Genomic DNA, 13,062 nt, shown 5'->3' on the forward strand with positions numbered 1-13,062 from the left:
AGGATGCAATTTGAGGGAAGAGAGTTGAGTAAATGCTCACATCTTATGTTGGTTGTATTCCTGGGCCACTCTCCCACAATTAGGGCTGCACGATTTAAAGCAACACATACCAAGCCCTCTCCAGTAATCTTCTTCAAGCTCCACAATTCATGCTCACTTGACTTAGATCAGGTAGATTGTTCCATTCCTGACCATAAGGAGGCTTTGTTTTAGGGGAAAGTGCTGGACCACTGCTTTAGAGGTTTTTATTTGATATAACTGTAATCATATAAAGTACATATGAATATAAAGCATCTATCATAACACATAAGGACTGCTTTAAAGGCTTATTTAACTAAGGTAAAATTGGGAAATTTTTAATTATTTTTGCTCCTATATTTGAGCTCATATTCAGGAGTCTTTAACTCAGTGATCTTTAAACTTTTGACGTAAGTACTCACTAAAAGAATTTTTTTAAAACTATGTACCTAGTGCCTGTTTTAAAGATATCTAAAATTTTTTCATCAAAACTCAAAATAGTACCAAAGAATGTAATTTGTGGCATATAGTAAATATTGACATTTTAAAATTGAATTGTTTCATGATTCCTTAAATTTATCCAATGTAATAAGTACCAAAGCAATTTGATAACCAAAATCACCCATGTTAAAAATACATGGGATGCAGATGTAGCTCAGTGGTTGAGTGCCTACCTTCCATGCATGAGGTCCCAGGTTCAATCCCCAGTACCTTCTTAAAAAATATATATATATGAAAGTAGTTGTTTGGTAGTTGGAAATTTCAAAGCATTCTTTTTCTCCTTGAATTTGACTTCTATTCCACTTCCCCTGCAAAACTTTCTCCCAAAGAAATACATATTTTATACTGGAAAGCCTTTTATTCATCACCCTATATTAGTTTCCTAGCTGCTAAAAAAAATACCATACAATGGGTTGGTTGGTTGGTTGGTTTAAGAAGAGGAATTTAATAGCTCATGGTTTCAGAGTCTAGAAGGCTTGCTTCCTCCCATGATTGGTATCTTCTGGCTGGCTGGAAACCTTTGGGGTTCCTTGGCTCTTTTGACACATGACAATGCACGTGGCAGCATCATCTCCTTTCTCTTCTGGATTTCGTTGACTTCCGGCCTCTGGCTGCTCCCTGTGGCTTCCTCATTCGTGTCCAATTTCCTTAGCTTATAAGGACCTAAGCCATATTGGATTAGGGTTCACCTGCATTCAGTGTGGGCACATCTTAACTAATACCATCTTCAAAGGTCCTATTTATAATGAGTCCATACCCCACAAGACCAGGAGCTGGGATCTGAAGATGCCTTTTGTGGGGGACATAAATTCAATCCCCAACCCACCCTATCATATTTCTCTGTTACAAAATAAAGAAATAAGTTAAAAGTTCTACTTTCCCTGACCATAAAGCTCTAAGTATTCAGTATTTCTTCTGAACCAAGTTATCATTACAAATAGTAGGATATATTATTGACATACCATAATAATGTTAATAATTATTAAACATAAGAATCCTTACTGGAAACTAATTTTTAATGAAATGAACAGGGTAATTTCATTTTTCCCAATGTTTAGACGTCTATTTAAGAATGTTATTTTTGTTAGAAGGAAGCAATTTAGCAACAATTCTCTATTTTTATTTTTTGTTTTTATTTCTCCCCATTTTTATTTTAATAGATTTACATGAAATGAAAAAAATTTAATGCTAAGCTCTCAAATATTACACATTACATAGTATTGATATACATTTCATATATACAGTACACACTGCCTTGTACTATTTGAACATCTGAATCCCAGAATCTCCCCTCCAACCAGAGAACAAAGGCCAGAAAATCTGGATGAGTGGTACCAAAAAAGAGACTCCAACAGGGAATAGTCACTGGTTGTTATTTTCTACAGTAGAAACACTGAAGCACCAAGTAACACAAGTGGGTCCCCAGCATCCACGGGCCAATACAGGCACAAATCCGGCCCCAATAATAAAGTGGCATTTCCTTGAGGAAACCACCCTCGGGAACAGAGCTCTGCTGAGAAGGGACCACAAGGTTGGGCTATAGTCCCCTTTGCCTGGCCCCCCTTAATGGATTTTTAATGTTGAGAAACCTTGTTGACACAAATAAGTAGAGATATATGTTACGGGGGTATAGGAATATCACCAAAGTCCCAAACAACTTGTAAGAATTACATGATTTATCTAAAATTATTTTGAATGTTTGATCTGGATCTTTCTTCAATTTTGTTGAAAGCCAAAATGAGAAATTCCTTAGAAAGGGATATGTCTAATGTCACTTGGTGATTAGTCATTCACTTTCCCAACACCAAGCCAGGAGGTTTAACATTTAAGGCCAAAGCACTTGAGTAGTTTCTGAATGGAGAGGTCTGCCTCTCTTCTGTAAAACGAGAGAAGGTCCTTTGCAAAAGCAGGAAAGGAGAGCCAGAATTTTTACTATCCTAGGGGATTTTCAGGTAGATTCATTTTAGGACAGAGAATCTAGAAAGTGATTCGGTCAAAACTGTATCACAGTGAACCATGTGGTGGAAAATGAACCATGGTTAACAGTACAAATAGGAGAATGTTCTCTCAAGAACTATAACAAATGTACAATAGTAATGCATAGTGTTAATAAAATGGGGTTTATGGAAAAAATATACCAAGTATATGGTATAGACCACAGTGGTAATAGCCTGATGATGTTCTTTCATAATCTGCAACAAATGTTCCACAACAATGTAAGGTGTTGGTAGGGGGATGATGTATGGAAATTCTGCACATTACGCATAACTGTTTTGTAAGTTTACAGCTTTTCTAAAAAAAAAAAAAAATTTGTATCCACATACCCACTGGAAAGCCCTCCCATACCTCCAATTCTGGGGTGGGGGGGGGAGGAGTATGCATACTCCAACTTGAAATCTACTGTCTTAATGTAGCCATCCTGTAAAACCACTTCCTTCAAAATTGCATAACTGATTACCTCTAGTCATAAGCTCCTTCAGTGTTCATCCCTTATGATCCTTGGCACATCCTGCCCGTATTTAACTACATCTTTTACCTATCTAGTCTGGTTAATAGTATAAAATTGTAAGTCACTCAGACCTGGACTTGTTTTCAGCTCTGCCAACTTATACACTGTGTGATCTTGAACAAGTTATTAAACCTCTCAGGGCCTCAGTTTTCTCATCTATAAAATGGGAATACCACCAACTACTTACATGGTGTATGAGAGAATTAAATTCAATAACATGGAATGTCCACATATTATTAAAGAACATCAAGTAAGCACTAAGTAAATAACTGCTATATTAGTATTACATAACTAAATTTCTATAGATTAGGGACCAAGTTTTTTTTCCTTCATTTTTCTGGGCTCCATGGAAAGGGGGTCTTATGCCAAAGAGGTGCTCAATAAATTCCTGTTGAATGAGAAGGGAAAAGAAAAAGGGTAATTTACAGCAACTAATTAAAGCTGTGATTTTTAACTTGAAAATACAATAGGTCTTTAGTTTACTTGCTTTTCTAATTTTAGTATTACGTTTGGAATGCTGAACATTACCAGGAAGTAGAAATATTAACATTTTTTGACAAAATCTAACCAGACTTGTAATATATTAATAAATTCTTTCTAGAACGTAAATTTATATAAAACATTAATTTCAAGGTAGAAAAGGATGTCAACAGAAGACAGCTTTAAACAAAAATATACCTTCACATTATCATGTTACTTAATGTTGCTTGTAATTAACACTGCATTTCCCCTCTCTGTGCCAGGCAAAATGTCCCAAAGAACTGAAGTATTTTCATTAAGAAATGGCTTGATATCCAACCCAAATGTTTCTTTTTTTTTTTTTGAGGTACTTAGGAGCTGGGGATTGAACCCCAAAACCTCATAGGTAGGAAGCCAGCATCAACCATTGGGCTACATGGGCTCAACTCAGAAATGACAGGCTGACTTACTTTTCTTCTATAAATGAGCAGAACATATTGCCCTCTCAGAATATCCATTGCAACAAGTTAGATCTATTGAAGTAAAGATATCACAATGTAGGGGAAAAAACAGGGCGTATTTACAAATACTTCTAACCAAAGAGGCTTTCATCTTTGTATTTTCCATTTCCTTTCCCGGCTCAGGTCCTAGTATTCCAATGACTTGGGTTTAAATCATGGCTCTGCTCTTACTATCTACGTACACTTGAGCAAGTACTTAACTTTAAAGAGTACTTAATTCTTCTGAACTTGTTTCATTATCTATAAAAGGAGGATACTACCCACCTTCCTCACAGGGTTTCTAAAAGAATTATATCTAGTAATGGTATTCACTGTTTATGTGCAAGGAAACAACTCAAATTAGACTAGAGTTCATGACAAAGACACAGCAGGATCACCCAGAACTTCAAGTAGGAAATCCAGCCAGGCCACAGATGAGGGCAGTGCACAGCTACTAAGTCTCCTGCTCCCATTCTCTGCTCAAAACTGTATGGCCCCTCAGTGTTTCTAACAGTGAACTGACTCCATTCTTCTTTATCCACAAACCAGTTTCTCTGTTCACATGGTACACCTAGAATCTGAACTGTAGCAGCAGCCCCAAATGGCTTGGCTTCCCCCAGCTATGGGATGCATTCTCTGGATGTCAGAGGAGTCTTACAGGGCAGTTTTGCCAGGCACCTTATTCAACCCCCAGGAGAGAAGAGAGGGTCAGAGGGCATCCCTTCTCTTGGCATAACCCCATGCTCAAGAGGCAAGCAGGGTGCCTGCTCCACAGCAAATATAGTTCCTTTCTGCCTTGCCTCACTCTCTTCTCTCCACACCTACCGTAATAACCTTGAATTCTAGGAAACCCAAACATTTTCACGCTGATAGTAATTAACAAGGCAGGCAGAGGCCTCAGAAATGAATTCCAGATTTCTCAAACTCTGAAGAAAATGCTTTGAAACCAGCATTTTAAGACTTGAAACGGAGGGTAAAACAAAGGTATGGAATCCTCACACACCATCTGCTTGAGAGATCTATTCCAAAACAGATTCTCAAACAGCTGACAGACACACCCTCGAACCCCTGCCTGGGAAGTGGAAGAAAGAGGAGTGAGAAAGTTGGGAAATTTGCCTAAATGGTTAAGTAAATCAAAGCAGGGCATCAAGAACTCAAACAGCGAACTGTCAAAGTGGAGCCAATTCACACTGTTGATTTCCAAAAGGACAAGTAGGTTCAAGAAAGGACTAGTCTGTGGTTATGTTCACACAGAACTCAAAGGCAGAGACAAAGCTATGCAAAAACCTGTTCAGAAAGGAATGTCTCTTTTTACTTGAACCAGCAAGACAGTACTAATTTCTGAGTTAACTACCAAGGTAAAAACCCAGATTTATCTTAATGTGTACTAAAAGAATAATTTTTAAAACGATATTAAAGCAAAGGTTGTTACAGTAAATTTAATTCAATTTTGCTAAGTTTGAATTAAACTTTAATGCTTTTTAAAAATTTTTTAATTTATTTAATTTCCCCTCTCCCCCTCCCCCGCCTTGCTGTTGTTGCTGTCTGTATCCATTCCTGGTGTGATCTTCTGTATCTATTTCTCTTTTTTTGTCTTCCCATTTTTTCTCCTCTAGGATTCACAAGGATTTAATCCTGAGGACCTCTGATGTGGTTCCCTGTTAGCTGTGCCACCTCAGTTCCTGGTGTCTGCTGCACTTTACCTTGACTATCCCCTTCGTCTCTCTTTTGTTGCATCATCATCTTGCTGCGTGACTCACTTGCACAGGCACTGGCTCACCACGCGGGCACTCAGCTTGCCATGTGAGCACTGGCTCACTGTGCAAGCACACTTTTCTCTTCTTTTTTCACCAGGAGGCCCCAGGGATCAAACCCAGGTCCTCCCATATGGTGCGCAGAAGACCTATCACTTGAGCCACATCTGTGTCCCTTAATATGTTTTAAAGAATTAGTTAAAAGATTGTCCAAATACAAAAACATTACATATTTCCAATCACAAAAATTTATTTTGTAATCTGGAAAGATATTTTTCTCAAGTTTGTAAGACTTCTGAGGGGTTGAAACCATTTGGGAAAAAATTCCAAAATTTTTTCATATTTTTCATATTTCATTTCTATGAGAGGTTAAGTAAGGTAGAATAATAGAGAATTTTAGGAAGGGGAGCGAATAATAAGATGGGAAGCTCAGAAAGTTAAGCAATGTGTTACAGGATACAGCCAATTAAACCAGGAACTCAATTCTATTCAAATAAGGTATGACTTAAAACTTTTTTTTTATCACTTACTAACATACCACTATATTAGTCAGCCAAAGAGGTGCTGATGCAAAATACCAGAAATCGGTTGGTTTTTATAAAGGGTATTTATTTGGGGTAGAAGCTTACAGTTACCAGGCCAAAAGCATAAGCTACTTCCCTCACCCAAGTCTTTAGCCATGTGTTGGAGAAAGATGGCTGCCGACATCTGCCAGGGGTCAGGCTTCCTGGGTTTCTCTCTTCCCAGGGTTCATTGTCCTCCAGGCTCACCTCCTCTGTTTTCTCCACAAGGTCAGCTTTAGACAATGAGGGTCCCTACGCTTTGCCTCTTTCCACAAGACCAGCTGCAGACTATCAGGCCAGCAGCTCTGTGTCTCTTCCTGAGTCTTCTGTTATATCTAAGGAGCTATCTCTGTTCCTGTGTTCTTCTCCTGCATGTTTTCCTCCCAGGCTCCAGCTCAAAACTCCAGCATCAAAACTCCAATTCTGTCCTTTGCCATGTCTTTTATCTATGAGTCCCCACCCACCAAGGGGTGGGTACTCAACACCCTACTGATGTGGCCCAATCAAAGCCCTAATCATAATTTAATCATGCCCAGGTACAGACCAGTTTACAAACATAACCCAATATCTATTTTTGGAATTTGTGAATCATATCAAGCTGCTACAACCACATACCTTCTAAATGCAAGGTTTTAAACAATCAGACAAGAGACAACCTCAGAACAGGGGTTCTTAAGAGTCACAGTGAAGAAAAAGTAGGATCACAGGTTTGGACCTTAACTCAGTAGACTATCTAATTCTGATTTGTTACCTTGAAAACAACCAACCACAGTCATAGTCTTTGCAAAAGAAAGTTAACACTGATACGGTTTCTAGAAATCATCTCCATAACCACCCTCCTAACAACTGTTGGTTAGAATGCCTTGTTCTAATTCCCTTGTATGAGAATTTAAACTAATTTCTTCCCTTTCTTATCTTCAGTTAATCCAGAGAGGATAAACAAACAAAAACTTCACCAATACCCATCAAATGCCCCTCAGCAGGTGTGAGAACTTGTTCTTTTGTCCATGTCTTTTCCCAGCCTATTTATCCTTAGTTTTTCTAGACATTCCTCACGGTGTCTTGTGATTCTCCTCTAGTTACCTTCCAGGTTGCAGAACACGCTACATTTGTGAACCATTTCAACTCTTTGGGCTTCAGCCTCCTTATCTATAACATGAAGTGATTGTCCTCTACGTCATCTAATCTAAGGACTAAGTCCTACCATAAACCGTCATCCTTTGCATGAAAGCAATAGTATTATGATGACTGGATGGTAATCTTCTAAATTTCAAAATCTTGATTAAAACATACAGACACTGAATGTATCTTGTGCCCCTCTTTGAAGACTCAGGTTGTATCAGTTACAACACAAAGAAATTCCTAATGTTTGAATTTTGTATGATGGGTCTTATATTTTTATATTACTTTTTCCATAAATCAGGTTGTACTCTTCTAGAATAACATCAGTGTCTTAGGCTCTGAACTGTCTGAGACCATCTCTATCAGAAATGTGATCACACTTTTTTGAAACTATTCTATGAACGTAATGCATTCACAATTATCTGTACAACTTTTGTAAAATACACCATGGCAAAAATTCAGCATTAAAGAATACTTAGTAAATCTCTCTCCTAGCACTGATCCCCACTCTCAGAAACTTTTCTCAGAGGCTACAAGAGTTACTCATTTCTTATGTATCCTGCCAGAAACATTCTAGCATATGCTAGCATATATGTATTCATACTCCCCCATCCCTTTTTATTTGCTTTTTTATATTAATGTAATGGGAGAATACTATACAGTGCTGGGTTCCCCTGCAGTTTTTGCTTATACTAAATCTTGGAGATCATTTCATATCAGCACATACACATTTAGTCCTTTCTTCTATTTTTCTTCTCTGTAGGGCATACGCTTAATTGACCTGTGTTCAAACCCCAGCTCTGTGGCCAGGGACAAGTCCCAGCTCCATTGTTCTGCCTGTACCTTGAAAATTATGTCTTCTAAAAGAAATGAGTGAGATACTCTCTGGCAGGTGGTGAGTGCAATGCCAGGCTTAGAGTGATGCCCAATGACTGTTAGTTCATGCTGCTCCCTGGGTGGATGCACCATGTGACAAGGCCTTTCATGGTAGGTATGTGGACACCATGGAATCAGACTGAAAGTTCAAATCCTGCTCCTCGGAGGTTTCTTTTTAACAGTGCCCTGGTTATTTTATGGGGTGTACAAACATTATTTTATTATGCCAATTTCCTACTGTTAGATAGTTAGGTGGTTTCCAGGCTCTGTGATAATGAACAACAAAGTAATAGGTCTGCTCATATTATAGATGTGAAGTTGTTGATCTGACAACTAGGTGGACTCACTCAGAGGTTAGGGGCTTACTTGAGAAATCCCTGATCCAGAATGCTGTTTGCTTCTCATTCAATAACTTTGCTTTCCCTCCATGAGAACTTTCAGCTTTGCCCTTTCTTTTCTGTTTCCTTTGTTGATTTCATATGAAAAATGCTCTCTGGCACATGCAGTAGTTAATTACTTCAAATAGAAAAAAACACCTTAGATGGATAATGAATTAATGATGTGAAGTTTAAAAGTATCATACAACCTCATAGGCATTATGAATTTACCCCAAGAGTTTGTTGTTCCTGATTCCTAGTCACAGGAAATCCCAAGGGAGCTAGAAGGAGTGGGCACTGATGAAGAGTAGAGGACTGATGGTGGTGTAAAACTCAGAAAAGAAAAATGGCTTGGACAAAAGGCCAATCTGAAAAGAAGGAACATAGTGAAAAAGACAATCCTGACTCTATGCTGCTAATATGGCCTCCTGACAGCGACCCTGGGGTACAGAGATCACAGGCAGACAGGACAGAAGAGACCTACACATTTTCATGATCCCTCAGGTATCTGTGTTTGTCACCTCTCCCACAGACCTCGAGTGGGAATACCAAAACGTCACCCTACCTTGCTTTTCAGGTGTTCAAAGATTACACTGCAACTATTTATGTGTTCATCAGTTGGGTATTTTTAAGAACTTAAAATGCTGCACCCAACAATCATAGCATTGTTTATCCATTTAAATGGCTTCATCCACTGCTTTTCTTAGAGCTAATTATGCATTATATCCTAACATTCTGTCTTCATTGCCTACTTACAGCAGAGACTCTCTTCTGACAAGAACCCACCTGTGTGAGTTGCCAAGACCTCGTCAGAGAAAGGGCTGTACAAATATGCACTCTTCCCTTCTGCCATCTCTCTTCTCGCTTTACCACAAACTTGGCCAAGGCAGTTTTGATTTGCAGGAATGCTCTGGCAGGCTGCCCTGGCGCGGAACTCCTCTGGGTGGGGCAGCAGGCACATTGGGTGCAGGGCTCTTGACTCTGGAATGTACTTCCCTATAGAAACGCCAAGCCTTAAAGCTTGGCGGATTCTAAGCACAGTGGTTTTTTGGCTACCGGGGTGTTTATTATTCCTGGTTGAGAGGTGAGAAAAGGCTTTTCAAATTTGCAGAGAACCAGGATGCAGCTTAAGGAAATCAAGTTTGATTGAATTCCCTTATCTTCAGAAAAATAAAAGAATGGCTTAAGTAACAAATCATGTACTATAAATTAATGGTATCAACTAACAAAAAGTAAAAATTTTCTTTCTACCATAACTTGTTTTTATTATCTTTAAATGTTAAATAAAAAGTGAGAATTTATACTGAGGGTTCCTGAAACTGACAGTCCGAAATTTTATTTGAGAAAACCTACAAGCAGAAGTCAGCCAATGAAAATTAATAGCTGGCCTTCTTAGAGGAAAAAATATTTATCTCCTAATTAGACTCTAACTCCATTTTTGTCAATTACAGTACCATCTAATTAAACTTTTTGCAAGTATTAAAATCAGTTTTTTACTATTTTATCATAATTTTAAAGTAAAATTTAAGTAATTGTGACCAGATAACTTTCTGAGATAGTACTTTAGTTTTACTAGGGAACAAGGAACTTCTGAGGGAGGGAGCAGTGCTGGATTCGGGAGTGTGGGAGGGCTCAGGGACAGGGCTGGGAAGCTGCAGGGCATGGCTGAGAAGGGGGCAGCAGCCTGTGGTTTATGGGTATATAGTGACCTGCAGGCCACTGCCTTACATCACCCCCAGGGAAGGCTACAGGGCCTTAGCAGGGGACTGGCTATATGGTCTTTGTAGCCAGGCTGGATTCCAGACCCCCAGCCTCAGCGGAGACACCCAGCGCAGCTTCACACGAATGCAGCACAACTTCGCACCATCATGGGGACAGGAGGGCTTCGTCATGGGGAGAGGAGGGCTTCGACAGCAGCAAGCCGGTGGTGACTGATGTAGGTGAACCCCAGAGGGCCCTCATCGAATATCCTGCTGCAGGTTAGAGCCTCAAGATAACGTGAAGCTTAGGGGGCAGCTCAAAGCAGAGTACACACGAATTAGAGGAAAACAACTGTAGCATTAAAAATCTGAATACAATTAATCCCTGCCACACGACAGTCTTCACAAGTGCAGCAGCTGTAACACGTCACTGGCAAATGCAAAACAGCCCTTCCCCAAAAAGGATGATCACACTGTCACGGAAAAGGTCACCTCTGAGTCCCCAGAGCATATCACTGTTTGTGATACACAGGCTCAAAAGAGTTAGCTTAAAGGTAATGCAAAATCAATGTGACATGGTTCACAATAAAGTCTTAGTATTTAACCGAGGGCTGACCACTGGGCGTGTGCCCCACCTACAGCCTCATCCACCTCCTGCAAAGTGAATGAGGCCTGTTTTATACCAACTCTTTCCTTACTCCTGAAGGCAGAGCAGAGCGAAGCCTGAGAGGTTGGCCTCTGCTGCGGGTCAGGATGGAAGCAACCAGAAGACAGTAGGATCAATACATTCCCAGCTTGCTCTATGAATACTGCATTTAGTTGGATCTGCCTAAGTCAGATTAATTTAGGGACTCTTTTTTTAAATTTTTAAACAAACAAGAAAACCTTGTCCCTAAATTAGTCAGCTTCCATTATTTAGGCTTTCCAGGAGAATATATATATGTTGCAGAGAGAGATATATTTATATGAGCACACAAGTGGAGAGGGAGAAACTTGAGCAGGTTTTTATAAAAAGCACATGAGATTCCAGTGCCTCAAGTGGAATGAAATGTCGATTCAAAGCAGGGAATACTTTTGATGGTCTCAGTTGGTCCAGAATAATTTTATGAGGCATGATGTTTCAGAAATAGCAGAGGACTTGAAAGTTTGCCTATAACCATGCTCTAGTTGTTCCAAAAGGGATATAAAACTGGTTATAGAAAAAGATAAATACAAAATATTAAGAAAAGGCCGAAGCTGAGGCATGAGGGTCTGGAATTTTTGTCCTAACTAAGCCACCTGCTTATTGTGTAAGCTTGGTCAAATTACCTTTTCAAATCTTAATTTACTCATCAGCCAAATGGGGATAATGATAATACTTATATGTTAAGGTAATTGCCTACAATTTTAAATCATGTCTTGTTTTTAACACTAGAGACCCATCAGAAATAATTTAATTTCCTCCCAGCTCAGCAGGAGGAGGGGACCTACAATCAGATCTAATTTGACTACAAATGATAAGTAAGGTGACATTCTTTTACCCAGGAGCAGTAGAGTACACTCATATGCTTGGCCTGAGGATTAAATGAACAATGGCTGTTGTAACACTATGTCAACTGTTACAAACGCAATGTTCAGATGTTAATTCTTGTTGTTAGAAATGCCATTCATTTCACATAATATGGCAGAAAGAGTTAAGAAACCTGGGCTCTAGTTCCAACTACCCCAGTCTAGGTGCTGGCACCATGTCTTCCTCATTTGTAAAATGGCGAACATACTCTTTCCCCTGCCCCACCCCACAGGGTTACTTTGAGGCTCAAATGAGATAATCTATGTGAAAGGGCTCTGAGAGTGTTGGGCAAGGATGATCTATAAGCGACAAGCGCAAGTGAGCACTATCACCTCACAGTGAAACTGTGAGCTTTGATCACTAAGCATGGATTAAAACTAATTAATTATGTGGGTTTTTTTAAAGCCGATAGTTTGTTTGGTTTTTAAAAATATTTATTTATTTATTTATTTATTTCTCTCCCCTCTCTAACCCCTCGCCCCAGTTGTCCTCTGCGTCTATTTGCTGCGTCTTCTTCTTTGTCCACTTCTGTTGTTATCGGTGGCACCAGAATCTGTGTTTCTTCTTGTTGCGTCATCTTGTTGTGTCAGTTCTCCGTGTGTGTGGCGCCATTCCTGGGCAGGCTGCACTTTCTTTCACCCTGGGTGGCTCTCCTTACCGGGCGCACTCCTTGCGCGTGGGGCTTCCCTACGCGGGGACACCCCTGCATGGCAGGGCACTCCTTGCGCGCATGAGCACTGCACGTGGGCCAGCTCCACACGGGTCAAGGAGGCCCAGGGTTTGAACCGTGGACCTCCCATGTTGTAGATGGACACCCTATCCACTGGGCCAAGTCTGCTTCCCAATTATGTGGTTTTATTAATGAAAAAGTCTGCACTAAAAAACAAAAAGCTGAATAACCCAAATATTCAACAATGGAAGAATGAGTAAAGAAATTGTCACACAGCAGAATATTGTGAATGTACTTGAGTATACATTACACCTGGTGACAGAAAGAAGATATGAAGGATACAAACAATGATTCATTTATATAAAATGAAACACAGGCAAAATAATCTGATTTGTTCAGGGAAGACTATATACTTATTAAAATGATAATGAAAAGCAAATAATTATTACAAAGTCAGAAAAGGG

The 13,062-nt window shown here is 39.5% G+C and overlaps 1 protein-coding gene across 7 annotated transcripts in view; it reads right to left on the bottom strand.

The window, feature by feature from the left end:
- Positions 1–13,062, bottom strand: part of EPB41L4A (erythrocyte membrane protein band 4.1 like 4A) — a 266,210-nt gene that overhangs the window by 60,519 nt on the left and 192,629 nt on the right. The gene's annotated exons all lie outside the window — the stretch shown is intronic.

This window comes from Dasypus novemcinctus, chromosome 2 (genome assembly GCF_030445035.2).
Source record: "Dasypus novemcinctus isolate mDasNov1 chromosome 2, mDasNov1.1.hap2, whole genome shotgun sequence".
Taxonomy (NCBI): Eukaryota; Metazoa; Chordata; class Mammalia; order Cingulata; family Dasypodidae; genus Dasypus; species Dasypus novemcinctus.